Below are 27,024 nucleotides of genomic sequence, written 5' to 3'. Positions count from 1 at the left end.
CTTTGGAGCAGGCGGCAGGCCAGTTTGTCAGAGGATGAACATGAAGCACGCCATTTCCTCTCTGCCACCCTGCACTTGCGTTTAAGGGTAACGTGCTCCGAGTCATACCAGGAGTTACATTTGGCTTTAGGCTTCAGGCGGATTCTCATGACAGGGGCAAGGATATCAAGAGTATCAGATATAGCAGAGTGGAGCATGGAGAGGGCAGTGTCAGGGTGGGAGTCAGCAGAATGGGGAGGTGGGGTGCGAAGGTGGCAGCGAAAGCCTCAACTGACACGCGCTTCATGGGTCGGATGACCGAGAAGGTGGGTGGCAGTGGTGAGGGTGGCTTTGTCAGTGGGGTAGGGAGGGTGATGTGGGAGGATAGGAGAAAGTGATCACTCCAGGAGAGAGGAGTGGAGAGAGGGACGGAGAGGGGAAGGTCGGAAGAGATCAGAGCATCAAGAGTGTGCCCTGCAGAATGAGTAGGCCCAGACGGGAGAATAGAGAGTGAGAGAGAGTCGCAGAGGTCACGAAAGAGTCCCGTGGGGGGACAGGAGACATCCAAGTGGATGTTGAAGTCACCAAGAAAGAGGAGTTGAGTGGTTGAGGACAGGAGTGAGGAGGAGAGGTCAGCCCACTCGGAGAGGAAGGAGGAGATTTGACCAGGTGGCCGATAGATAGTAGCCACGGTAAGGGAATGGCTAGGAGAGAGAGAGAGACAGCAGACAAGGCATTCAAAAGAGGAGTATGACTGCGTAGGAGTGACAGTGGCAGGAATCCACTCAGGGAAGATAAGGGCTACACCCCCCCTGCACGGTTGGGCCTGGGCACGGAGAGGATCTTGTAGCCGTCAGGTAGGAGTGTGTCAAAGCTGGTGACAGAGCTGGCCGTGAACCATGTCTCAGTGAGACCGAGGACGTCAAGGTCCAGTTCCTCAAGAAGGTGACAGATATCAGAAGAATGCTTGATTGCAGAGCGAGAGTTAAGAGTGGCAATGTGGAGAAGGTTGCCATCCTTGAAGGACTTCCGGGGAGGGGTACAGATCAGAGGTACGCCCTGTGGAGGTGTAGAAGAAGGAGCAAGAGAGGGGGCAGGGAGGGAGGGTAGAGGCAAGGTAGCCGAGGACAGAGGAGGGGGGACAGCAGGAGAGGAAAGGAAGTTAATGAGGCATGGGAAGCGTCTGTCAAAGAGGTGAAGGTTGGCCTGAGGGCCTTGGACCAAGGCGGTCCCGTTAGCGTAGACATTAATGATGGCCTTAGAGGAGTGGAAGGAGGCCAAGAGGACATCCCAACGGGTGCCACCATTAATGGGAGAAGAGGAGAAAGGAGAGAGCACAGAGACCATCTGAAGGGTCCATAGGTCAGGCGAAGGCACGAAAAAGAGGATGTCAGTGAGAGTTTCCTTGGAGCAGGCACTAGTGTAGGTGTCAGGGATAGGGAGACCTGGGTTGGAGACCAGGATGTCCTTTTTAAACTTTTTCCTACCAGATTTAGTGAGGAGAGCAGGGTAGTCAATAGAGAAGCAGTTAGAGAAGATAGGCGAGATAGAGAGCACCATGGAGTAGGAGCGAGTGGGGGAGGAGGACAGACGAAACGAGAGCATGCAGGCAGTGAGAGAACGGCCAGCCCTAGTTTACCACATTACAGAACAGTGCACCACCAGTGCAGGAGTGCGTATTAGGTACAGAGGCCACCTAAGTTTGAGAATCCTGCGGGGGGAGAAAAACCCTGATTACCACAATTCAGAACAGTGAGAGCGTATTAGGTACAGAGGCCACCTAAGTTTGATAATCCTGCGGGGGGAGAAAAACCCTGATTACCACAATTCAGAACAGTGAGAGCGTATTAGGTACAGAGGCCACCTAAGTTTGAGAATCCTGCGGGGGGAGAAAAACCCTGATTACCACAATTCAGAACAGTGAGAGCGTATTAGGTACAGAGGCCACCTAAGTTTGAGAATCCTGCGGGGGGAGAAAAACCCTGATTACCACAATTCAGAACAGTGAGAGCGTATTAGGTACAGAGGCCACCTAAGTTTGAGAATCCTGCGGGGGGAGAAAAACCCTGATTACCACAATTCAGAACAGTGAGAGCGTATTAGGTACAGAGGCCACCTAAGTTTGAGAATCCTGCGGGGGGAGAAAAACCCTGATTACCACAATTCAGAACAGTGAGAGCGTATTAGGTACAGAGGCCACCTAAGTTTGAGAATCCTGCGGGGGGAGAAAAACCCTGATTACCACAATTCAGAACAGTGAGAGCGTATTAGGTACAGAGGCCACCTAAGTTTGAGAATCCTGCGTGGGGAGAAAAACCCTGATTACCACAATTCAGAACAGTGAGAGCGTATTAGGTACAGAGGCCACCTAAGTTTGTGAATCCTGCGGGGAGAGAAAAACCCTGATTACCTCAATTCAGAACAGTGAGAGCGTATTAGGTACAGAGGCCACCTAAGTTTGAGAATCCTGCGGGGGGAGAAAAACCCTGATTACCACAATTCAGAACAGTGAGAGCGTATTAGGTACAGAGGCCACCTAAGTTTGAGAATCCTGCGTGGGGAGAAAAACCCTGATTACCACAATTCAGAACAGTGAGAGCGTATTAGGTACAGAGGCCACCTAAGTTTGTGAATCCTGCGGGGAGAGAAAAACCCTGATTACCTCAATTCAGAACAGTGAGAGCGTATTAGGTACAGAGGCCACCTAAGTTTGAGAATCCTGCGGGGGGAGAAAAACCCTGATTACCACAATTCAGAACAGTGAGAGCGTATTAGGTTCGTATACCTTTTCCACAATGTCTGAATTTCGCGAGGTCTGGCATTCTTTATAAACCTACACAAGATATTATTGGTATTGGTATTGGGTATTTATATAGCGCACTGAGCTGACTCAACCACCAAAACTGCTTCGAGGCGTGGATGTTATTGCAAATGGACCTATTCATGATTTCATATTAGAATTTGCAAATGAGTTAAAGACATAGGGCCTCATTATCAGTCTGGCGGTAACCGTGCCAGTAAACGGAATAACCAGGCTATTCCAAGTCCGGCGGCCGGGTAGTCGGGCGCCAGTAATTTTGTAATTCCCCATAAGACTCAATGGGACTCAGTGGGAATGGCGAACACGGAAGCACTGGCACCATTGTTAACGGTGCCACTGCTTCCATGACAGTTTGCTGGCGGGTGCCGTTCCGGTCTGACCCAGGCAAGCAGGCGGGACAGAACACGCCCGCAAAGTCGTTGTGTGCCAGTCCAGAAATAACGGTGCCAGTAGGCTTACCGGTATCGTTGTTTCCGGACCAGCACACTCATAATGAGGCCCTTAGCCTGTTTAATTGAAAAGGTAGGTCTTAAGAGCCTTCCTGAATTGAAAAAGAGTTTCTTCATTTTTAATTTCCCAAGGAAGGCTGTTCCATAACTTTGGACCACATACAGCAAATCTTTGGTCTCTAAAGACACAGGATAATGGTGGAATCACCAAAAGAAATGTATCTCCTGATTGGAATTTCCAGAAGGGAGTATATCTGGTTTACAGGCTAAAAATGAGGTTGCCGTATTCTTCAAGAATTTTAAAGTCAATTCTGGCTTTTACCGGTAATCAATGAAGTGTACGTCATAAGGCTGAAATTGGGTGGGATTTCCAAACCCCAAAAATCATCCTGACTGCTGCATTTTTAGCTCCCTGCACCACTGTAGATATTTATGTGGAATGCCTGCTAATAGACTATTAGCGCAGTTCCTGCGGCATGCTGGGGCAGCGAGGAAGACGTGGCAATTCATTGCTAGACCATATGAGCGGGGGGCTTCATGGCACCGGATTTTGAAATATAGAATCAAACCCGGCGAAGAAATGCCCCCATCTCGATTATCATTGGTTAGTACTATGAGCGATTGTTAGAAAGCTCAATTTAGGATGATTGGTTACTAAATTGTGCACCTCCCAAATAATACCTCCAAGTGACAAATGAATTTGTAATGGCTAACAACTCTGCTGAAAATAGTGTAATTCATCTCTGATGATGTGAGTTTCCTGAAATGATATGCCACTGGATATAATTAGTTTAAGTCTGTTTCCTTCTGGAGAATTCCTGGTCCCCTACTTGATTAGACACATCTTTTTCAACCACATAGGGGATGTCCGCTGTTAGTAACTGAAGAATTGGGGCAGAAGAAAAGGCTTCTTTCAGATTGTGAAATACTTCTTCTGTTTGGTGGGCCCAGATGTACTTAACGCTTGTTTTGAGTTGACTCATCAGACAATATACTATTATAGAGTAGTTAGTTTAGCTAGTGATATATTGTTCATAATATTTAGCAAAACCTAGGAAACGTTGTAATTCCTCAAGGTTTTGGTGCACTTTCCATTCGAAGACATTGGGCCTCATTCCGAGGTTGGTGCTAGTCATGGCGCTATTAGCGCCATGACTAGCACCATTACTGGTAACGTGTCCGCCCTGGTTCAATGGGAACTTACCGGTCTAGTCCGACCTTTGCGGGACCGGTAAGTCCCCAATGAAAATGTCAATCCCCATTCCCATTTGAGCCCCCAGAGGGCTCAATGGGAATGGGGAGGGTGCTAATAACAGTACCGTAAATGACGGTACGGTTATTAGCTCTGAAGTCCCTTTGCGGATCCCATCCATAACGCCTGCTAAAACTAGGCATTAAGGACGGGGCCGCAAAGGGACCTCGTAGTAGGGCGCAAAGAGTTTACCGGCACCGATGTCCTTAACGGTGCCCGGTATCCCTTTGCGCCCTACTCGGAATGACCCCCATTCTCTTACATTTTCCTGGTACATTTCTACCTCAGGTAGGGGGACAACACATGGCCTAAAAAGGTTACTATATTAGTATGGAAGGCACATTTAGTCAGTTTAGCATGTCATTGTTGCTGCCTTAGTCTCGGCAATGCTTCCTCACATGTTGCAAGTCTTGTAGAGAGACTCAGAGTACATCAAGATGTCATTGAGGTACCTCACTATGTAATTATTAAGGATGTCTCGAAACACATAATTGAGGAAACATTGAAATGCCATAAAAGCATTATACAATCTGAAGGGCATAACAAGGTATTCATGATGCTCTCTCCTAGTTCTGATTGTGGTATTCCATTAATCTCTTAGATAGATGCAGACTAATCTGTACACCCCTCATAAGTCATAAATTGAGTTTGGTGACTCTTTGTGCCCTTTCGACTTCATCTGTTAGTTCGGGTACCAGGAATAATGGGTTTTCGATAATGATGTAATCGATCTGTCTATAGTTGATGCCAGGCCTTAATTCTGTATAGCCCTTTTTTGGCATAAAGAATATTAGGTCTTCTGCAGGCAAAGATGAAGGCCTAATGAATCCTTTAGCCAGACTTCTTTAACATTCTCATGGGAGATTTTTGTTCATTGGGAGTCGGGGCATAGGTTTTCCGATAAGGAATTACTGCACTGTGAACTAAGATGATTCTGCATTCATATGGTCTATGCAGGGGTAAATCTTCTGCCTCTTTGAGATCAAATACATTGTTAAAGTCTCGGTATTCCTTGGAAAGGTTTTCTACTATAGCTGCCAGGTTTGATCTGATCTGGGGAGAGGTCCTATGTGTATGAAGAGCCGGGGGTGGGACTATATATTCCTATCATCAAAATTCAGCACAATTAGGAGAGCTAAATGTAACAACTCCTTGATGCCAATCTATGAGATTGCTTTGTTTGATTAACCATGGCATACCCTGGATTACCTAAAAGTATGGGGCCTCAATAAGGTTGAAACCTATGTGTTTGTTATGGCACTTGTCATGGGAAAGAACCCTGTTTGATGCATGATGGGTCTTGGTGTCAAAACAGAGCCATCAATAGAGTGTATAGGTTCCACAGTCCTTAAGGATCAGTGTCAGCCCAAATTGTTTAACAAAGTGGCTGTATGTAAAATGTACCATGGCTCCACAATCGATCAGTGCACGGATTTCAATTGAGGTATGGTTCCCTTGAATGAAGTTGATACCTACACATACATGGATAACCATGTGAGGAGGGAATTTGTTAGCAGTATGTTGTTTATTGGGGCCCCCTGATTTACTGAGGAACTGCCTAGTTTCCTGGTCTCTGTGGAAATGACCTGCCTGAATGTCTTTCCAATCCACAGTAAAAACACAGATTGAGCTTTCTTCAATGCTTCCTCTCATCAGGGTTAACAGGACTTTGCATCCCTCGCACTTGCTTTGGTTTGGGATTGCCTCCTCCAATGGTTTCAATGGGTGCTCTGGGAAGAAACCATTTCAGATCAAAATTATTTTTCTCTCCCTTCCTTTTTCCCTGTCTTTGTTCCATCTGCAAAGCGAGGTCAATTCATTCCTCTACTATCGTTGGGGGGTATGATGTGTACAATAGTCTCCTTGATATCTTCTCTAAGTCTTGGCTTGGCCATCTTCTCACCAGGCTTCTTCAGCAACCAGATATTTTAATCTCACTCTGCAGTCAGATTGTTGTTTCCTTGTTTGATGTAATTGAGTTAATTTCTTAAAGATCCTTTGCATGTATTTCTCCCAAACATCAAGGAAATCGAAACGCAAAACAGTAAAAAAAATCACACCTCAATTTATGACGATGACTTTAAATAACCTCCAATGTGCTGAGAAAAAACATCAGGTGCAGGGGAGAACAGAAACAACTTGGGCACAGAAGTTGTATATTGACTAGAACAAAAAACAAAAAACAAATGTCCAAATGTAAAGGAAACTCCCCTGCACACCATCTACTCCAACAAATATGTATAACTTCTCCATGGCTTTGGGGATCTGCACATGGAGTTGATCACTGTCATGGGCTCATCTCATAATATGCTGACTTTTGACGCATTTACTAAATACGGCGTCTGATTGGACGTCTAGCCTTGTTTTTAATAATGTATTTGTTTAGCCTTTAGTGACACATCACATTCTAGTATTTTACACTCTTCCCAAGACCCATAAGGATGTCAACAATCCCCCATTTCGACCTGTTATTGCTGGGACGAACAGCATTTTTGATCCGCTCGCAATATATTTAGATAAACTATTTCACCCAGTGGTAAAAAAGACATCTATCTATCTTAGGGACACAACAGATTTCCTGAATTCCTTAAAACAAGTGACCAATCTAACACCAGGAACCATTGTATTTACCCTAGATGTACAAAGTCTGTACACCTCTATTGCACATGAGGGTCTTGATGCCCTCAAATGGATTTTGCTCCAGCAAGAGGCATTTCAGTCTAATAAAGTGTTCACTTTGTAGCTAACTAAAGTCATCCTATATAACTGTTTTTTCCGTTTTGACAAACTATTTTACTTGCAAATTTCAGGTAGCCATGGGCACTGTGAAGGCCCCACTGTATGCAAATTTGTTCAAGTACAATTTTGAAGAGCATCACATTTTTCTCCACCATATTTGGTCTGACAAATGTACATACTGGAAAAAATGTACTGATGGTGTCTTTGGAGGATGGTGTGGTACACAAGTGGAACTCTTGGAATTTGAGGTTGTTCTGAAACTCTTGTAACCCTAGGATCAAATATACTTTGGAATCTAGTGTTACCACCATCCATTTATTGGATGCAGAGATCACCCTGAGACAACATGACCAATAGACGACGATATTTTTTAAATCAACTGACGTGAATAATGTCTTTCATTACTTAAGTTTCCATCCTCAGCATCTAAAGAACAATTACCCATTTAGCCAATTTCTGAGGCTAAAAAAGATAATTTCAAACCCAGATAGCTACCACAGAGAATCTTTACAATTAACCCACCGATTTCTGTCATGAGGATATCCCGGTCAGGTTTTAACATCTACGACTATAAGAACAGCTTCACACACACAAGACATCTTGTTCATTCTCTCCCTAATACTCTCCCTCCTCATCCTCCACCCCCATTCATATCCTTTCCGCCTTCTTATCACCGAATCTCTGCTACAGTTCGCAACCTTGGCCCTCATTTTGATTCAAATCTTTCCTTTGCTCAACATATCTTTCTCACCTCTCATTCCTGAGATTTCCACCTCCATAATATCCGTAAAGCTCTTCCCCCCTCACTTTCCAAGCTTCTAAACTTCAAATTTCCTCACTGATCTTTTCTCGACTTTTCTACTGTTGCACCACTCTGTTTGGTCTTCCTAGCTCTCATCTTGCCCCTCTAAGATCAGTCTACAATTCTTCCATTCATCTACATTGTCTTCTTCCCCATCAAGACTTTATTTCCTCTTCTCTTGCTATGCTTAGTTGAATACCTTTTCACTCCCAAATTAAATTTCAGTTCCTTTGACTAGTTTTCAAATCCTTCTATGGACTTGCCCCCGGTTACCTTGCTGTGATTTTATCTTTCTACAATACGTCTCGCTCTCTCTGGTCGTCCTCTCTCTTCAGACTCAACGTGCCCCATCCTCCATGTGACCAGTCCGGCTTTCGAACTTTCCACCTTCTTGCTCCCCTTCACTGGAACGCTCTTCCACTATCTCTTCGCTCTATTACTGTTTACTCTCCCTTTGTGTTTCCTTGAAAACCTACCTTCTTCAACATCCCTAAATGATTGCTACCAGATTGTTTAACTACTAACCACATTTTGTACCGTATCATGTTTTTAAAATGTACACCGCTTTGGCTTAAGGCGCTTCATAAAACACAAATAAAATGTAAAAAACAAATAAAAAGTAAAAAAATAATCTGACACTGAAAAAGGATGAATTTACTCTAATTTACCAATTTAAATATTCCTCACAACGTTTTTCAGATATTCTGGTTGTTGAAAAAGAATTGGAGACTTGTCCAGCTGGATCCTCAATTGTCACGTTTATTCCACAAACCAACTGTGCTTGCATACAAATGGGGCTGAAATCTAAAGGATAATCTGGTGAAAGCGGAAAGATCATCTAGTATCAAACAGATGTCTGCAAAGACCAAAATATGGCACATTCCCTTGTCTCAGTTGCAGCCATTGGTATGGTATGGTATAGTATGCTATTGTTTATTTATATAGTGCCCATGCACAGGCAAGTGTTTCAAAACGCTCAAGGAGGGTGGGAACAAGGGGAAAAAACAAACAGTCACTCAGAGCCCTTGAAATTCTGAGGCGATAATAGTCTGCACAGGCAGAGTAAGTGAGTAAAAATACATTTAACTATGTACCTAAGGGCTAAGGGTGATCACATTAGACACCCCTAAACAGGACGCAAAATCATGTTCAAGCACTATGCCACCTGTGATTCTAACATTTTTATTTATTGGTTGATTTGCCCCTGTGGCAAGTTGTATGTTGGCCAAACCACGAGAAGGATAAGGGAGAGAATTGCCGAACATAAATCAAACATTTGAACAAAAAGACAGAAATCACCTGTTCTGCCATTTACAGAAACACAAACATTCAATTGCCCAACTACCAGGTTTTACCAGGCGTCCTTACCATGATTTTGCGTCCTGGTTTTACCAGGCATCCTTACCGGGTCCCGCGAGGGGACCAGGGAGCTAACAATGGGCCGGTCGTAATCGGCCCGTTGTTGGCTCCCTGCACCCATTCCCATTGAGCCCTATGGGGGCTCAAATGGGAATGGGGGAGGTCCGGGCCCGGGTTCCCTGTAGGGGGAATTACCGGGCCCTCCAAACTTGGAATGGCCCGGTAATTCCCCATTCGGGGAACCCGGACCCAGCTTTACCGCCAAAGCCGTAATGAGGCCCATAGTGTCTCTATTAGATGCAAAACAATTTGCACTCAGGTAATAAGGTGTGTTAAGCATTATTTGTTATCCGAGAATGAACCACTGTTTATGGCAATTCATAACTATATTGACATGAATGCATTAGTAAACTTGTCTGATATAGGATGGTTCACGTTTAATAATCATTAGATACCTTAGGATCCGTATATAACATGTATGCCCTGAACATGATGGAACAGACTTTTTGATTGGATTCCCTGGAATACATTGTAATATCTAGTGGGTGACAATTCTACTCTATTTTAGCGACTGCTTATGTTTTAATTTATATAATTATTTTGCATATTGTTATCCGCCACTGTCTCTTTAAGAGAGGCGTTGCCGCCCACTGGGTGGTGAGAAATGACGTTGGGGGTCGAGGGAGGTGTTCCGGCGCTTGTTGCGCCAGTTGTTAATAGGAATTCAATAAAGAAGGTTGATTGCATTCCCTCTGGCTGAGCGTCCTTATATTTTCACACTTACCCAGGCCCAGCCCGGGTAACAACTGGCAACGAGGTCTTCTCCCGCCAGCCGGAGTCCTCCTTGCCGGTGGGCCCTACCGAGCGCCCATCTCCTCGCGTTACAGGTGATCCCGATGTACGTGTCCTCAGTCCGCGTTACAAGAGATCCCGCTGTACGCGTCCCCCTCCTGCATGACGCTGCCACGTGCATTGCCCTTCCAGGCTGGTGATCCCACTGGGGCCCGCCTCCTTGAGACCGTCTAGGCCGGCGCCGCAGTCCACAGCCAACGTCCGCACACTACGCGGCAGTCCACCGCCGTGAAGAGTACACCTGCAGGCCCCTGCACGCAAGCGGGGACAAGAAAGGAACCATCAGCCCCTCCGGGCTGCACCTTGGCTATTGCACACCCCTGACGGCCCAAGAAGCCCACAGTAAAGCTTCCGGAGCTATGCAGCAATAACCTGCACCCAGACTGTGAGTACCATCATGGGGAAAGCTGTCCGACCCTCCGCCACCCTTACAGTGTCCAGCAGTGCCCGCCAGGCCTAATCACTTCCACAACGAGGCACGTGTGGCTGGTCGCCCGCCCAGGAGTTGACTTGCTACTTCCTCCCCATCACAGCCAGAGGCAGCTGGTTCGTCACTGAGAGAATTCCATGGCTTTCATCCACTCGACCCAAAGCCCATAGCAGCACCCACCAAGGACGCACAGCGACACTATACAGAGCAACATCCACCAGCCTACAGCGAGGTCCCAGAGCACGGGGCACATCTGCTTCTTGGTAAGAGCGCACCTCCTATCACAACAGAGAACTTTTAAGAGCCCCCCTGTCCAGCAACCCACAGCCAGTGGAAGGCACATTACTTCGTGCCCTGAGGTCCTCTCGGACACCCCGTGTCTGCTGCCATAAGCAACCCAGCCTCACCCCAACCTACCCACAGCACTAAGTCTATCCAACTGCCGTTCTCCACGATGCCCCAGGCCAACAAGGGCCCTCGATGGACGGAGTGGATGGAGGATTCCTATCATTTCGTCAGAGACTCTAGCGACTGAGACTTGCCTCATCTATGGGACATCTTCCTTAATTTGGTGGGGGGTGAGGTGAAAATGATCGTCAAAACCATCCCGACAACCGACCAGAACACCTTTGCTCCCCTCATTACAGCCCTAGAAAAGCTACTCATAATCAAACCGAATAGGGACTACGAGCGGTACCTTTTCAATCAACGTACCCAGAAACAACAAGAAACCGTAGACGAGTACATAACATGACTGAGGGCGAAGGGAGCCCACTGCCAGTTTGACGCCTTCTCGTTAGACGAAGCCAAACGTCTGCGTGTCATAGAAGGGTGTTTGTCGCAGACACTAAAAACAGCTCCTGAAGAAGCCCCTCACGATTCCTGAAGTCAGTGAACTTGCCCGGATTTTCAAAAGGGTGGACGCACAGGCTGCGTCCATGGCAGGCACCACAATGCCGAAGCCTGATGCCACAGAACTCATAGCAGCAATCCAGCCACCCAACCCGAGACCAGGGGAAAGAGGCATGTACCTATACAGACAACCCAACCTACAGGTACCGAGGCAACAGCGCCACTGCTACAGCTGCGGCATGGCATTCCCACACTCCAGGGCCTGCCCGGCACTATCACTAAGATGCGCGAACTGCGAGAGAGAGGGGCACTTTCAGTCCATCTGCAGGGAAGGAAGACTGTTCCCCACTTTGAGACCCCAGGCACCCAACAGGACCCCATGCCGTCCACCGCAACTCCAGTATGGCCAACATAGACCTCCCCAGCTGAACCAACGCCAATATGTCCGTGCCGTTGAAGAATACCAGCTCCAGGACTATCCACAGAGCTATAACTACCAGGAACAACCACCTTTTCTGACTGACGAGTATGATGGGCCCACAAAAGGGTATACAGAAGACGAACACTACTACGAACCCACGACCCCAACGGACACCTCATACTATGATCCAATGATGCGGGATGAGTACGTTAATCTGGTATTAGATAGCGAAGAAGCCAAGGAAGCCCTGAAAATCCTGATCAAAATAGATAACTGCCTGTTTCACTTCCTGATGGACCTACGTGCCACTGTAAATATCATGGGTGAGCAAGAATAACTGAAAATCCCCTCTCCGCCAGTGCTGGAGATTACACAATCCAGGATCTTTCAATGGGGCACAGCCACTCCACTACAGACAATTGGACACTTCAAACGCCGCCTTTTCCTCCGAAATAGACATACCGACACTATCATACATGTCATCAGATGCCACACCAAAGGTCGGTGTCGCCTCAGCTACTATACAGCCTCCTGCTTAGGCCTCATTGAAATCCATGTGGGAACTGATGAAGTAATAACGTCAGCCGCAATACACTAAAGCTGTGAAGAATCCATACGGGCCGTCGCTCTTACCAACACTCAAAGCCTCATCTCCGTACTCGACATAAAACAGAAATGTCCCAATTGTGCAGGGGTTTGGGAAAGTTAATAGGGCCTCTGATCAAGCTGCACATAGACCACTCGGTACGGCCGGTACCGCAACACCCGAGGAGAGTTTGTTTCCACCTCCAGGAAGCAGTATCCAGGGATCTTGACCAACTTCTTGCTGATGTATTATTGAGCCCGCAACCGGGTCCACCCCATGGGTGTCCCCCTTAGTCATTGTGCCGAAGGAAGGGGGAAGACTAAGACTATGGGCCTCATTACGAGGTGGGCGGTAAGGGTTAACAGGCACCGGTAAGGAGACCGGTGCCGGTAAACCCTTACCACCCCATTCCGAGGTCCCTTAGCCGGTCCGCTATGGGCGCCTGGTTTTAGCAGGCGCCCTTAGTGGGAGCCGCTAAGGGACCAGGGAGCTAATAACGGGCCTTCTATTAACGGGCCCTTTATTAGCTCCATCCCCATTCCCATTGAGCCCTATGAGGGCTTGAATGGGAATGGGAATGGTTCCCAGAATGGGGACTTACCGGGTCCTCCAAGGTTGGAATGACCCGGTAAGTCCCTATTTCGGGAACCCGGACCCGGAATGCGGTAAGGGGGTAGCCATGGTGCTAGTAGCACCATGGCTACCGCCTACCTTGTAATGAGGCCCTATGTGATGACATGAGGGTGGCCAACACCGCCATTCAGAGGGAGAGACACCCGGGCCCATCCATCGAAGACATGATTGTACAGCTGAACAACGCCCGCATGGTCTCCAAACTGGACCTGATACAGGGATACCACCAACTGGAATTGCACCCCGGACTCCAGGATAATAACAACATTTGCCACACATGAAGGATTATTTCGATACCGGAGACTACATTTTGGCATATCTTCGACAGCTGAGATCTTTCAGGAGACGGTGAGGCAAATCATCAGACCGATAACAGACGCTCTAAACTACAGCGGCAACATCCTTGTCTTCGGATCATCCAAAGAGGCCCATGACACCGCCCTTTTTGTGTCACGTGCGAAGCTGTCCAAGCTGCTGGCCTCAGCCTGAACATTGATAAATGCAGATTCAGTAAATCGAAGCTAAAATTCTTTGGCCATGTCTTTTCGACGAAGGGATGGAGCTTGACCCTGAGAAGGTGGACACCATCACAAAGCTCAGCGAACCACACCAAGTAGCTGATGTCCGTTCGTTCCTTGGCATGGCGGGATATTGCACCAGGTATATTCCCCATTATGCCTCAATCACTGAGCCACTCAGGAAACCTCTACAGAAAGAGGCCAGTTTCGTGTGGACCCCGGCCTGCCAGCAGGCGTTTCATGCGATCAAAAGTACCCTGACGGAAGCCCATCAACTGGCCTACTTTAACCCCTCATGGCACAGGGAGATAGTGGTGGACGCCAGTCCGGTGGGCCTAGGAGGCATCCTAGCACAGACAAGCGACGCTGACGTTAACACCAGACATGTTGTGGCGTATGCAAGCAGAGCCCTGTCCACCCCACAGACTGCCTACTCGCAGGCTGAGAAGGAGAGTTTGGCAGCCGTCTGGGCCTGTGAACATTTTCACCATTTCATAATCGGAAAGAAGTTCACACTGATAACCGATCACCAGGCCCTCCTGTCGTTGTTCGGCAACCTTCGCATGAAAATGCCCCCGAGATTCGAACGCTGGGGTATCCGTCTGCAGGAGTACGATTACATCGTACACCACCCTGGGGGCGATTTAAACCCGGCGGACTACCTGTCTCGCCATCCGGCTGGTCCCCTGATCACCCAGGAGGGGGATATCGCCTATATTGACTACATTGCAACCATTTCGCTCCCGCCAGCCCTATCCCTGGAGGCAGTTACGACGGCGTCCGCAGGGGGACCCCACAACTGCACTGGCCATCGGCCTGACTACAGCCAACAAATGGAAGGACTATCGGCGAGCAATGCTGGCTCACCCGGGGGTGTGTAAAGAAGAAATAGAAAGGCTGGCCAAGGTACAGACAGAACTTGCTGTCAAGGATCACAACATCCTTCTGAGAGTATGCTGGGTTGTACTCCCTGCAGCTTTGAGAGCCGAAGTGATTCGAACAGCACACGAGGGTCACCGTGGAGCATAAAATACAAAGAAACAACTGTGGTGCCACGTGTGGTTCCCTTTCTTGGACTCACTGGTAGATGAATGGGTCAAACATTGCCTCACCTGTTAGTGCACAACGCCGGCAGAACCAGCGGTGCCCCTCCAACCTTCACAAATTCCTGATCGCCCCTGGGAGAGGGTAGCGGTTGACTTCTAAGGGCCAATGGAATCAGGAGAGTACTTCCTCCTACTGATTGATGAATACTCCAGATTTCCCATCGTCAAAAGACTACCCACCACAGCATTCCCACAAGTGGCAGCTACCCTTGATGAGGTGCTCAGCGAAGGGGGTATTCCCATAGGGATCCAGTCTGACAACAGACCGCCGTTCAATGGTCACGAGTTTGCAGCTCTGGCACAACATTTGGGCATCAAACATCTCAAAACAACGCCTCGCTGGCCGCAAGTGAACGACATGGCTGAGAGGCTCATGGCATCCATAAAGAAAACCCTACAGCGGGCCCGCATTGAAGGCACCAACCCACACCAGGCGTTGTGCCGGCTCCTAAGAGACTATCGAAACACCCCTCATGAGGCTACAAACAAAACTCCAGCAGAGGTGATGGTCCGGTATGACGTACCTACACGCATTATGCGAAGTTCCTCGGCTCTGGGAGAAATGGACCCCAAGGTGATACAACGGGATGCCGAGGTGAAGGAGAGAACGAAACGTGAAACAGATGCCAGGCGGCACGCAACTCCCAAGGACTTCCAGATTGGGGACGAAGCCTTGGTCCAGCAGCCAATGGTGCAGAAGGCTGACCCCCGTTTCGCTCCAAGCCCCATGAGTGTCACGGCCGTAAAAGGGATGATGGTAACGGCCCAGGTCAGAGATAGGGGTGTTACAAGGAACAGCTCCCTTTTCAAACACTATGTAAAGAGAGAAGAGAGTGAGTCTCCCCCTCCGCTAATAGACCTGATGCCCCCCGAGCCAAGGGACAAAATGTGGGTCCCGCCTGGAGGAGATGTGGTTCAACCAGAATCCCCTGGCATTCTGCCGGTTGGCGAAGGACTGGATGACTGACAACAGAGGCCGCAACTGGAAAACCAAGCGCCCGTTCGAATGGGTGGAAGAATGCTGAGCCGGACGTCTGAACATTCATCCGGGGGTGATGTTATCTGCCACTGTCTCTTTAAGATAGGTGTTGCTGCCCATTGGGTGGTGACAAATGTCGTTGGGGTTCGAGGGAGGTGTTTCGGCGCCTGTTGTGCCAGTTGTTAATAGGAATTCAATAAAGAAGGTTGATTGTATTCCCACTGGCTGAGCGTCCTTATATTTTCACGCTTACCCAGGCCCAGCCCGGGTAACAGGTATAAGAATGGAACCTCCAGACATGTTGGGTATTACATTTTACCAATCTACTCATTAATGTCTAATACGTTGTGATCACACTATTCTTAACTTATTTAACAATTGCTTGTGTTTAAATTACTCTATGCACTGTAGAGTGTCGATATGAATTTCTCGTCATCCCTAGTTGGTCCATTGTGCCGCGTGGCTACAATGAATTAATGTTTGGTGACGTTTCACACACTTCACGTACATACACGTTCCGTATAACAGCCATTTTAGCTGCCGCGTTGGCAGTTCTTTTTGGCAGCGAGAAGCTTCTTTCAAGTGTGTTTGGTAAGATAAGCTCTTTGGAACCCTTTGGATTGTCTTTATTGACTAATTTGGAGCATCCCTTTTAGGACCCTGTTCTTATCCAGATACATTTTGTTTTTTAGATACAGTGATTGAGTAGCAGTGTTTGATTCATGCTGGAGGTGAGGTTTTTGATCTTGATAGGGTGGAATCCATACTGAGAGGTGTGGCACACATAAGTGATTTCATATTTGTGACATTATGTTGCCATTTTTCTAGCATATCCTTTACTTCTTTACCCTGGTGGATAACATTATTTTGGTTGTATTATTCATAAGTAAGGTATGATTCTCACATTTTTTTTTTTTGCATCAGTAGTACTTATTTTATGTCTAAGGTTCATGTATATTCACGTTTCATGAACATGGGCCTTGCGGATTTCAGCCGTGTTGCCCTATCGATTTCATGTTTATAAACAACGGCTTTTCGTTGCTTACATGCTGAATTGATTGACATAATCATATCAGGTATGATAATCAATAATGCATTTATAATCCAGATATATTACCTGAATTTGTTACAACACTGGGATCTCATGACTCCCCTTTTTTGATATTATAGCTTGAACTTTGGAATTCTGATTTAAGCAACTTCGCTCCTGAAGAAGGAACACAGTGCCGAAACGCATTAAGCTTGATCCGTGATTGTATCCGAATTTTAAATGTGTTGCATAATATTGTTTCAGAAACCTTTTTCTTCAACTGTGACTGTGTTTTATACTTACCCGCATTACATCGTATATATACACTGTATCTCCAAACTTGTTTAGCATTTAGTTGTTTTTCAACTATAGATTTGTATTTGCATTTATTAACTTTTATATAGCGCATTATGCCAAAGCGCTTTACATAAAACAACAATAATACATTATAAGCGATAGAATACATTTCATGAGTCAAATAAACAAGAACAGTATGCAGAACAATTTTCCAAGTTCATAATGTAGAAACCAGGGAAGGAGAGGAGGAGAGGAAAACGTAGAGAAGGGGAGTCAGGAGGGGGATTGAAGAAGGTGGGATTTTAGGGAGGAACGGAAGGAAGAGTATGAGGAAATGGAGCGAATGGGGAGAGGTAAGGAGTTCCAGTGGACTGGGGCAAGGAGCTGAAAGGATCGGAAGCGAGAGGAAGCGCAGGGAGGGGGTGGGCCAGAGAGAAGGAAGAGGTCAGCAAAACAGAGGAGGGAAAGGGGGAGAGTAGAAAGAGAGGAGGAAGGAAATGTAAGGAGGGGCAAGATGGTGAAGAGATTTAAAGACAAGACAGAGTAAATTGAATTTAAGTTGAGAGTGAAAGGTATGCCAGTCGTGTGAGGAGAACGAGGAGGAGATGAAATCATAAGGAGAGAGGGAGCAGAGAGTGCGGATAGCAAAGTGATAGAGGGATTTTAGGGGAGCAAGATGAGCGGCTGCGAGGCTGAAGAGGAGAGCTGAGCAGTAGAAGAGACGGGAGAAGATGAGGGGGGGAAATTAAGAGTTTGGTAGCATGGAAGGAGAGGGAGGAACGGATTTTACGAACATTATAAAGATGGTGCCATGAATCCTACCTCTCATGTCCCCAGCCCTCCGAGATGTCAGACTGGAGCCAGGCCACGATCACCTACATGGCCCCCAAGGGCCTCTCCATCCCTCCAAAGACCCACTTGGAGTCAGACTTGGCGCGTGTGGCACCAGACTCACTCACTCCCATAGGATAACATTGGGGATTGGACTTGTAGTGCATTGATGCGGACAAGATCGATGCCCCCACATATTTCGGTTCCCAGAACTGCATGTGCTGTCTAGTCTTTTGGGTGTGGTTCAGCCCAGAGACACCTGGGATACCCAGAGACTATTTAAGCCACACCCAGGCTGAGAAACATGCTTTACGTTTTCTGCACCTGCAGCGTGACACTCACCGTGTTCGGATCGGTCTCCAGTAGGCCTGCATCTTTCTTCTGCGCTCAGCTCCTGCAAGAACAAGAACACTGTTAGGAACAGCCTTAACTTGCGGCACTTCGGCCCATCATTCATCGCTCCTTCTGTTCTGCAGGCATCTTCGTCTGTGTCATTCCCATCCCGTCACGCCGCTTCCTAAGGAAAAGGGAAAAGAACAGAAAAAAGGCATTAGTAAGCATTCTGCAAATCTTCGCTTATTTTTAAATACTGTACGAGCTTCAAACGCTTATCTGAATCCCAGCCGCTCTGGGAGAACTCTGTCTCCGGAACTTCTCATTCATCTGCAAGAGGGAAAAGACACTCCAGGTTAGCGTGGAAACATCTAGAGGCGCTGCATACCGCGCTTACCCACTGCATTTGTTCTTCATAACCGGCATCCACGCTGAAAACGTTGCGGCACCTAAAAGACACAGAAAAAGAACTAAGTTCAATGCAAATACGAAAGGGGTGCATCGCGCATCGTGCTCTCACTCACCTTCAGCACTACTCATCTCAGCAGCACGCCGTCATCCCCGGACTCCGGCCATCATCTAAGGAAGGAAAGGAACGAAGTTAGAGAACTATTCAAAAGACTCATTTTACTTACCTGTCAGACTCTTGCCAGTGAAGTAACTAGGCAGCAACGAGCCTGCATCAATCAACGCGCCCCTGCGCTGAAAGCAGGATGGAGAGCACACTATCCAAGAAAACAAGGTGAGCTGTGGATCAAAGGGAAGGGTTGGACCCCGGGTAAGAAGGGGTTCAAGCACACAGAGACAATAGGGAGTTCAACTCTACCAATCCTGTGTTTCAGGCCCAGTCTCCAGTGGGATAGCGTCCGAGGAACGGTTCGAGTTCGTAAGAGGTCAGAACAGGCTGAGTGACGTCCCCGTGGATACCAGGTGAGCGTTACAGATGGTAATGACAGGCGCGGGAAGTAAGAGAGATATGGTGAGTAAAGGAGAGGTTAGAATCAAAATGGAGGCTGAGATTGCGGGCAGAGGCAGAGATGGGGATGTGAGTAGAGGGGAAAAGGATGGAAGGAGGGGATGAGGGGGGCGTAAAAGTGTTGGCAGGAAAAAATAGAGTTTCGGTTTTGTCAGAGTTTAAGGTAAGAAAGTGGGAGGACATCCAAGTTTTGATAGCCGTGGGACAGGAAGAGTTTGAGGTGAATGTCAGGAGTAAAGGAAGAAAAGGAAAGGAAGAGCTGGGTATCATCAGCATAAAAGTGGTGAGAGATACCAAAGGAAGAGATGATTGGGGACAGAAATGAGGTGTAAAGTGAGAAGAGAAAGGGGCCAAGTACGGAGCCTTGAGGAACACCAAAGTCGAGGGTGTGAGTAGGGGAGGAACGGCCACCCCAGGAGACGGCAAAAGAGCGATTGGAAAGGTAGGAGGAAAACCAGTTGAGGACAGAGCCTTTGAGATGAGACCCAGATGGTGTGTAGGGGACAGGAGTGTCCTTTACTTTTCGACACAGTTGTTTTTTGTCGATCCTTTTAAAGGAAGACAAGAATTCTTCATAGTCATTGAGGATATGGTCTTGGTGATGGGGGTCACCAAGTTAATCCAGGCGCTTCCAAGTTCATTGATATTATGGCTGCCTTATGCGTGTCGGCTGCATACAGCTATAACATAGCATATCGTCTGAGTGATTCACAAAATAAAGTAGGCTTTGCGTCATGAATCTTTGGAGCTCATCAGGGTTCTCAGCGTATGTATTTTGGCACAGCGGAGAAGGAATGTATGCTTCTACTCCATAGTTGGAGGCAAATTGCTCAGGATCAGATTTAACTCCTTGAGTGCTGCTCAATGTGTATTGCAAGAATGCAGGTTTCAGAGTTGTGTAATATGCTTTCCCTCCCCTCGATGCTCCAGACCTATGACTATCAGCCCCTTCCCTATGGATATGGTGTATTGTCTGTTGTAAGGTAGAGAGCTGTTTCGCCAGAGCTAGATGATCCTGGCAATATGTGACCACATTAGATTGCATTGCTTCGAGGCTCTGGCCATATCTATTATGGCTATTTCCATGTTTGACCTGGAGTGTGTAAAAGGTGTGATCAATCTGTCAGTGCATGTTTGAATGCTAGTCGTATTCAGTGCCTAGAGCAGTGGTCTTCAAACTTTTTAGGACTCGGCCCCCCCTGAGCAAAATGTGGGCAGGCCAACCCCCACCCCCAAAAATGCCCCATGGACGGTAAGTCCAAATGGAAATGAACTATCGCACGTGGTCACTGCACCCCACTCCGATTATGGTCCCTGGGCTCTCCCACATGCTCCCATCACAGTCTCTGGGCTTCTTCGTCCCACTCTTACCCAGTCCATGGGCTCTCCCCACCCCACCACAGACACTGGCCACTCCCCACTCTGCTCCCACCACTATCCCATGGCTCCTGCCCATCTTGCTCCCACCACAGTGCGAGGGAGACCGGACCAATCAAGGGGAATTATTTTAAAATAATGGGTTCAAATGTTACACTTTAGAGCATACTTTAAAAAAAAAATGGGTAAAAAGCCAAACAGTTTGCAATTGGCACTGGGGGGACCAGGAGGCAGGCATAATATGTTTTACTGAACATCTATGGTAGATGTCGAGTAAATAAATGCCACCCCTGTGCTCCACAGCGCCTCACGAGGAGAGCTGATTTTGGCAGGTGGGTAGGGGTATTGTGCAACAAAGCCATTTTTAAAATGCCTTTGTTGTACAACCCCTCCCACTCGCCAAAATCAGCTTCACAGAACAACACAAACACACACACACAGCAATTACTCTGTCATTCCCACGACCACCCATCACCATACACTAACTCATAACACAAGCATACATGCATCCATGAACAGGAATCGGGAAGCACAAGCTTCCTGGTTCCTGAATATGTGTGTGCAGGGGCCTGTGCGGGCCTGCGCGTGGGTGCTGAAATGCCCCACTCCAGGCTGCTCTGTCCGTATGTGCAAGGATGCACAGGAGCTCCCCCTCGCCCATACAACCATGCAGTTCCCCAGCCAGCATTTCCAATGAGCTATGCAAGGCTGGCGAAGCAAAATGCCCCCACCGTTGCATGGCTCAGTGAGCATGTGAGGCTGGGGAACTGAACTGTGTTAAAGGGAACACTGCTTCTCTTTACAGTTCAGCCAGCGCAAGATCACTCCCTCATCTGGAAAAAGCAGCTGAGTTAGTGCTCAGTGTTTCACTGGGCTGGTTCCTATGCTCCTCCATAATGAGGGGGCCACTGGGTTTGCCGCCCCCTCGCCCATTACGGATGAGCCGCCAGGCTCGGACTGGCCTATGGGGCAATAGGACAATGCCCAAACCAAAAATGCAAGTCTGGGCCAGTATTTTGCGTCAAAATGGGCTACTTTATTGCCCAATGTGGGCCAGTTTGATGAGTTACTTCACTATGCAGGTAGTAGTTTTGACCATTGTTCCTGAAGAAATATTCTTTAAATATCGCAATTTGGCTGCATTTTAGCAAAAAACACACCCTTGGGTACTATTCAAACAGTCTGTGGGACACTTTTTCATTGGTGCCCGAGACAGTTTTATGCTCCAGTTCGACCCTGTGGGCTGCCCCTGCCCATTTCCTCCATTTAAAAAAAAAGTAAAACATTTTTTTTTTAATTTCAGGGTGGGCCCTCGTGCCCTCCTGGAATGCAGCCGTGCCCCCCTGGGAGGGCGGGGGCGCCCCATAGTTTGAAGACCTCTGGCCTAGATTGACTGCAAGGTGAATATGCCGTAAAGCGAAGAAAGGGAAATACTGGGTACTACTCAGGATTAAGACCATCCTCCCCGATCCACAACCAGAGGAATCTTTGGTGGTTGGGCAGGGGGATTGTAGGCAGGGCTGTGATTTCTTCCTGTTGATGAGAGGGAGAAAAATAAATGATCAATCCTGTGTCGGGTATCTGCCTATTAAACCCACCCCCACTCCCTCACCAAACCTGAATCAGTAATACTTGCCGAAGTGCTGTCTGGATCAGGTTTTGAGGTGAAATGCTTTCGCGGGCAGGCATAAACATAGCTACAGGAATGTCTCTGTATGTGAAGGACAAGAAGGGGGGCCTCTCTATGAAATTTAAGATCTCCCGCTGCCCCTATCCACAGTAATACTAATATTTACAGGAATAGGGTGGCTTCACGCGGGCACTTGCGTGGCTTTATCTGGACGTTTTTCTGCTGGATACAGAAGTACTGAGGAGCGCATCTGTTGATCTCATCTTGTGGCTGCAATTCACCTTCGGCTTTGAACGTCTTTCCAGGATATGACGTTGTAGTCTTTCCAGTGGGACCAGGCACGTCTGTCTCCATGCCTGGCGGCGTCCCTGCAGGCGCTATCTTGGGTACAGGCTCCAGGCGTCAGAACATGTAAGTCGTTTTGGTTGTCCCACTACCGTACCCCCTGGAAGATGAGAATCGTGTACTCTTTTGACTGGACAATCTCTTCTAATGCCTTAACAGACAGACATTCTGGCCAGATTCTTTGCATCATATTTCTTTTTCAACTCCTCATGCTCCTTCTCTTTAGGGACAGGAAGCCTTCATATACCCTCGTATTCCACTTTGCCATCTACCCATCTATACCTACCATGCTTCTCCCTTTTCTGTGACAGAAACACAGTTGTCTATTTCAAGGGACCTGTGCTCATTTTATTTTGGCTCAGATCATTACTTCTAGCTGCTAAAGTTGTTGCCTACCAATGCAACAGGGACATGTTAGGAATGTATGTGTAGCACTAGGTAGAATGAAATCATGTTACATTGTGAGGTGACATTGGTGGATCAGTACACACCATGTTTATACTTGAAAGAAAAACAGCATTCACTGTAATGGAGATTTCTTTTCATCTTTTTAAATGTCTACCCCAACTGAAACTGAAAAAGAACTTCATGTCTGCCGAGCTGTGATTTCTACAGAGCTTACCGATGTCCAACAATTGCCCCCACTTCAAATCAAATGTAGGCAACTTGTGAAGGATTGCCGTCTGGTAAGGGTGTAGAAGCCATGAATGTTTGTATTCTTAATAATAAAATGATGTGGGTAATCTATCTAAGAAAGGGTTGCCTGCTACACAGACCGCCCCTTTCAGAAAGCTCCAGGCCAAAAGCATGGTGTAAACCTGTGCCCTGCTGCATCAGTCTCCTGATCTGCAGCTCATGCTCTTCAGTGGCACTGAGGAGATTTAAAGTTGACAGGTTCTCGGTTTGACAGCTGCTCTGACATCAAAGTCACTGCAGACTAGGGGTTTACCGAACTTCGGCTTCAAGTAAGTATTCAGCCGAATTCCGGCTGAAAAAAAGCTATTCGGCTCCGGCCGAATAGTTTCTTGCTATTCGGCTCTCGCCGAATACTTTGACATTCTCATTTGAATACAATGCAACATGAACTCAGAAAGGCAAATATAGATTTCAGTTTGCAAAACTGAATAGAATTAGACCAGACAAATTGCTATCACACAGCTGAAAAATATCTTATATTGTAATCTGCTCTTTAGGGCATGTTTTGTTACAGATTCTTAGACATAAAAGGTGCTCATCTTTTATACTTAGCCTGCAACAATACAGGAAAATCTTTTCTTCTGGCAAATGTTTATATGCAATGTGCACCTTTTTCAGTTGGAAAAGACAAACTGAAAGAAATGTGCATATATACTTTCATTTCCTGTAATGTCACTCCCCATTGCGTACGTCATTGTCCCCCCTTTTCTTCTTTTAAGGACTTGAGTCCTGAGTTTAACATTATCTGATATTTGATCAGGAATGGTAAGTTGCATATGGTTGTGTATTGGCGAGAAGGAGTGGCTGGGATATTTGAAAAGTGAGCAGCATTTGTTTGGGTGGGGTGAATAGTTGTGAGATAGAGTTCACGCATTTCAGATTTCCTCTTGACTTGTGTCCTGCATGAGCCGATATGAACCATTTTATACATTTCTATGTGAGCTGCAAAGAAGTTTCGAAACTCGACCGCATCGACTTTGCAACTGGATATAGAATGCAATGCATCAGATTCACAAAGGCAGTCCTTTTGCATTTGTGAAGCCTCCTACTTTTTTTAAATTTTTTTTTATTTCATTCAGTTTTTACAAACTTTTTGAAAACTTTTACTTTTGCAAATCTTAATTCCTAGTTTATGCAGTGACAGAACAAGAAAAAAAAAACCACTCAAATAACTAAAAAGCAACTGACTGGTAGTGAACTTGCACTTGACTCATCTCATTTAGTTCCTTTCTTGTGGCCATTGAGAAAGTTCTTTTGCACACTTTCCTTGATTACAGTCTTAGTTGTTTGCTGAATGTGTCTTCTCTGGTTTACTGAATGTGGCATCTATTGGGGTCACTCATTCTCCCCATACGGTGGTGTCGCCTCTAGTCGTATTTGCATTTGGTCGAGGAATCTCATCGTTGCAATCAACAGTGATCAGCTCTCACCAATGTGAAGGTGCTTCCACCATTCCTCTAGATCATATGTTTGAACTCTGCTTCTCTCCTTTCCGAGGCATTTTTCATGTTGGACTTTCAATTCGGTGCACCACAAGACCAGATGTTTTAGATCTTCTGTTTCAATTGCACAGAACCTGCATTTCGAATTGTCCATAGGAATCTTCCTGCAATGAATTAGGATTTCCTTGGTTTCGTAGATGTTCAGACGAAATTTCAGGTATAGCCTTACAGGGTGACAATGTTAGATAGGACGGAAGCGTATTGCGTCTTTTCGCTTCTGGAGGAGTATTCTGTATAGCTTTTTGTGATGACCTTTTGTCATTGATTTCAATCCAGTCCCAGTCGAGCAGTTTCCTCTTAACCAGATCTTGATTCCACCACAAAGTTTTTTCGTCTGTGCCCAGTTGTGCTAGTATCTCTCTGCACTGATGTTTCCAAAGATGCAAAGCCGATTTTTCATGTCCTTTTTCCTCCGACAAGAATTTTACAGATGGGAGGTTTGCCTCCGCGTGTGTCTTCCTGAATAACGCCAGCTTATTCCAGGTGATTCTTGAATTAAGGGTAGAGACTCCAACCTCATACAATACACAAGCTGTAGGTGTACTTAAGGGGATCTGAAGAATCTTTTTCCAAAAGAGACTTTCACATCGGGCCCAAACTTTATAATCACACCCGAACATGTTCTCGGCGCCGTAGACGAGAATTGGAGTCACTTTACCTTGATAAAATCTCCTTATCGGTTCATAGGAAAATTTGCCGTATCTTTGCTGTAAGATGGTACCTTAAGCTATTAGTAATTTACAGCTATTCAGGAGTTTTTTTACCATTGGGGTATCGTTGATGCTAGAGTTGATCGTGATCCCTAGATATCTTGTATGTGGTACCTGGTTTAATTTATTTGAACCTATGGACCACGTTGTTTTTTTTTTACTTGCAGATCTACCTCTTTGGTTTCCTAATATTAAGATCTCCGATTTGGCCACATTGATGTCAAGGCCTAGATCCTCTGTGAAGATTTTGAAAGCTGAAAGTTTTCTTTGGAGACCAATAGGAGTCTGATCTAGGATCACCATATCGTCTGCATACAAAATATGGTTTATTGACACTCCATTTATCTGTGGTGGAAATGACACGACATCTGCCAGTGCTTTTCCTACTTCGGATATGTAGAAGTTGAACAAGGTGGCCCCTAACGGGCATCTTTGCTTCACACCTCTCTCCGATGGTATGGGGTTGGTTAGGTTTCCCTCACGATCTAATCTCACCTGAATATAGGTGTCGGAATACAGCTCGCGGATAGCGTGGATGAGACTCTCATTGCACCCCCTTTCTTTGAGTTTTTTCCACAGGGTTTCTCTATCCACGCCATCAAAGGCATTCGCCATGTCAATAAACGCCAGATATATTTTTCGTCCCGTTCTAATGACGTTGATTTTTAACAGGTTCAGAATGAGTAGGTTTGCCCCACAAACTACACCTTTAACAAAGCCCGACTGGCGTTCGTCGTATATTTTCTCTTCCTGGATCCACGTGGTCAATTGGGCTAGCAGCATCGAAGCAAACACTTTCACCACTACATCCAGTAAGGCAATTTGATGATAGTTTGCCGGGTCTGAGCGAATACCTTTCTTGTAGATCGGACAATAATCCCAGATTTCCAAGTCTCAGGTATTTTCCCTTCCTTTTTTATGGCAGTGAAGAGTGTATGACAAAAGTCTGACCATTCTTCGCTGTTTGCCTTAAGGTCTGCGTTCGACAAACCGTCTGGACCCGCAGCGCGAGAGGCGTTACATTTCCTGATGGTAGTTCGTATATCGTCTCTCTCCATTTCGATTTCCCACTGCTGACTTGTCTCCACTTTTGTCGGGCTCAAGGTTTTTCTTCTTTTAAATAGTGCTATGAAGTGATTTTCCCAGTCCTTTTCCAGAACTGTACTTGATAGTAATGCTTTATCAGAGTTCTTTGTATCATTAATAATGTCCCAAAATCCTCTTGTGTTCTTTCGGTTTAGAGCCTTCAGCATTGCTTCCGCATCCCGTTGTTCCATGGTTGCCTTACGATTTTTGCACCAGTTGTTATACTTGTTTTTTTCCTTTTTTATCTGCACCATTAGGTCCTCTGGGTTTGCGGCGCGTATTTTCCTTATAATTTTTCTTACCTCTCTCTTTCTGGCAGCTACCTCAGGATCATATTTGTGTTTTTGTATCACAGGTCTCGTCTTGGACATTTTTTTCTTGACTTTATAGATCTCAAAGAACTGTTGATATTACGTTGACCCTGAGGGATTCT

This window comes from Ambystoma mexicanum, chromosome 4p (genome assembly GCF_040938575.1).
Source record: "Ambystoma mexicanum isolate Mex_15411 chromosome 4p, UKY_AmexF1_1, whole genome shotgun sequence".
NCBI classification, from domain to species: domain Eukaryota; kingdom Metazoa; phylum Chordata; class Amphibia; order Caudata; family Ambystomatidae; genus Ambystoma; species Ambystoma mexicanum.
The sequence above is the reverse complement of the archived record's forward strand: the minus strand, read 5'-3'. Positions refer to the sequence as shown.